General features: G+C 43.6%; 1 pseudogene; it reads left to right on the forward strand.

Annotated features, from left to right (window-relative positions):
- The first annotated feature begins 351 nt into the window (after positions 1 to 351).
- LOC109701677 (WW domain-binding protein 11 pseudogene) lies at positions 352 to 2,263 on the forward strand (annotated as a pseudogene).
- Positions 2,264 to 2,789: the final 526 nt, after the last annotated feature.

A 2,789-nucleotide genomic window follows, 5' to 3' on the forward strand; every position in this document is an offset into this window, starting at 1 on the left:
GAGAGACAGCCATTAACACAGAAGGCATAAGTACCAGCCTTGGACACAAGATGAGTTTGGATGAAGACTTTGCTTATAGGAATATGAAGAAAGAAAGAATGAACTTTTCAAAATGTTTGTCATCTTGAATGATATCTTCTGTAAATCATCTGTGAAGTGCTTAAATAAGAACCACTTGAGGAGGGGCATGAGGTTTCAAGATGGTGGTGGCTGGGTGGTTGACTGAGAGACAGTAGTGAAGGCCCCTACAAAGTAAAAGAGGCTGGGAATCCCCTCTACCCACTTCTTGCAATCCTGGGAGTCCAGCAGCAGTGTTTTTTCATGAACAAGTGAACCATACAAATTGTCAACATGGGACAGAGATCAGCATCATCCACCAAGAGTGGAAAATTTATGAACCCTATCAACCAAGCTCGAAAGGAAGCCTGGAAAAGAAAATTGAACAAAAACCAGCACATGATGGTTTGAGCTGCAGCTTTGAAGATGAAAGATCCAACACAGATTATCTGGGAGATGGAGAAATTGGATGAAATGGAGTTTAACCCAGTATAACAGCCACAGCTAAATGAGAAAGTACTGAAAGACAAGTGTAAAAAAGTTAGGTGAAACCTTCGAACATATTCTATGACTATATGAAAAAGAGGATCCAGATATTTACAAAGAATTGAGAAAGCTAGAAGTAGAATATGAACAGAAGAGGGCCCAACTTAGCCAATATTTTGATGCTGTCAAGAATGCCCAGCATGTGGAAGCAGAGAGTATTTCTTTGCCAGATATGCAGCATGCTCCTTCCAACATCTTGATCCAGGACATTCCACTTCCTGGTACCCAGTCTTCCTCCATCTTAGAAAGAGCTCAGTTTATGGACCTCCAATTTGAGCAGTTTCTATCCTTCTTCTTCTTGGACATGGTGTTCTCTGTTTGCTCCCTGGCAGAAAACCATCTGGCTCTCCACCTGACTCATCTCCTCCTCAAGTCTTACAGATGTATGGCTATAAAGTGGGCTTTGCACTAGATCCCTGCCAAGCTGAGATGAAGGCATGTTGTACAGTCCTGAAGTTGCTCAATGGATCAGGATGATGATGCTTCCAGCACCAGTGAAGACAATCGATATTCTGAAGTCATGGATCAAGATGAGTATGACGACAAAACTGATGATGGTGATGCTGATGACAGTGACGCTGATGACAGTGACACTGACATCAGATGAGAAAGTGAAGGGGATGAATTCATGCACCCTGATGACAGCGAGCTAGACAACACTGAATAGAAAAAGTCAAATCTGAGCATACAATTTTCAGATATGCCTGGAAAATCAAGTAAGAAAAAGGAGAACAGGAAGGAGCTGACTCCTCTTCAAGCCCTGAAGCTTTGAATGGCTGGTCAGGAAATCCCTGAGAAGGGGAAGGAAGTAGAGGAATTTTCAGAGGATGATGAAGAAGATGATTCTGAAGCAGAAAAGCAATCACAGAAACAGCATAAAGAGGATTCTCATTCTGACTGCACAGCTATTGTTTCTTCACAGCAGCAGGCTCCCCAACAGTCTGTTCCTCCTTCTCAGATATAAGCATCTCCCATTGTAAGACCACCACCTCTTAGACCACTGCCTTTACAGCCTCCTGGGCCACCTCCAGGCCTTCCTGAGGCCACCTCCAGGGGCTCCTCCATTCCTGAGGCCACCTGGAATGCCAGAACTCCAAGGGCCTTTACCACGACTTTTTTACCTCCAGGACTACCACCAGGCTGACCTCCTGACCCTACCTCAGGTCCACCTCCAGGTCTGCCCCTGGCAATCCTCCTTGAACACCCCTGCCAAGGCGGTATCCCTCCACCTCCTCCTGGTATGATGTACCCAGCTTTGGTCCCTCCACTTGGACCTTCCCCACCTGGGTGTTTCTTACCATCTTCCTTGTCCAACCCTGGGGTATTAAGTGCCCCACCAACTTGATTCAGTGACCCAAGGCAGATGATACAAGTGCAGCCACCATTGAGAAGAGAGCCACAGCAACCATCAGTGCCAAGGCACAGACCACTAATCCCAAGGCAGGGATCACTCTATTTATGCCCACTGCATTGAGGGTATGTCAGGAGAAAAAAGGGGTGACTGATGCTTCCTAAAGAAATTCAGAGGATGATTCTGCTGTGCTTCTTGCCAAAGCAGCTCCCAAATCTGGTCCTTCTGTTCCTGTCTCAGTACAAACTAAGGATGATGTTTATGAAGCGTTCATGAAAGAGATGGAAGGGCTTCTGTGACAGCTTTTGATGCCAGTCAGGCTTCTCAACAGTGGTTCATGGAACAAGAGGCTCTAATTACACTGAAAGAGCTACTTCCACTGTCAGGGTATTTTCTATGTTTTTCAAGGAATCCTGAAGTTTGGTGTTGATGGGGATTTACTGCAAGAGGGAGTTTCATTGAGAAGAGATTGGCTATTAAAGCAGTGTTGCTAACATCCGCTCCTTCTCATACCACCATTTTCATCTCTTCCTTTCCCTTCTCCAAGTCTGTGAAAATTTGTGATCAAAGGTATCTTAGCTTCTTATTTGTTTTGACTCTCTTCTTATGTGCTATAAGCACCAGAGTGGAGATTTCTGAAAAATCCCTTTATTTTATCTTGACTTGTGTTTGAGTTATTTTTAATATTTTCATATAAATATTTTGTAATATTTTACTTATGGTGAAATGAATCACAATGTTATTTCCTAATACAGAGCAGGATGTGTGGGAAGAAAATGTACAATTCTTTGATTAAAATCATTTCTCGCTGAGTGTTTCATGGAAAAAAACCAAA

Source organism: Castor canadensis, chromosome 3 (assembly GCF_047511655.1).
Source record: "Castor canadensis chromosome 3, mCasCan1.hap1v2, whole genome shotgun sequence".
In the NCBI taxonomy this organism is placed as follows: Eukaryota; Metazoa; Chordata; class Mammalia; order Rodentia; family Castoridae; genus Castor; species Castor canadensis.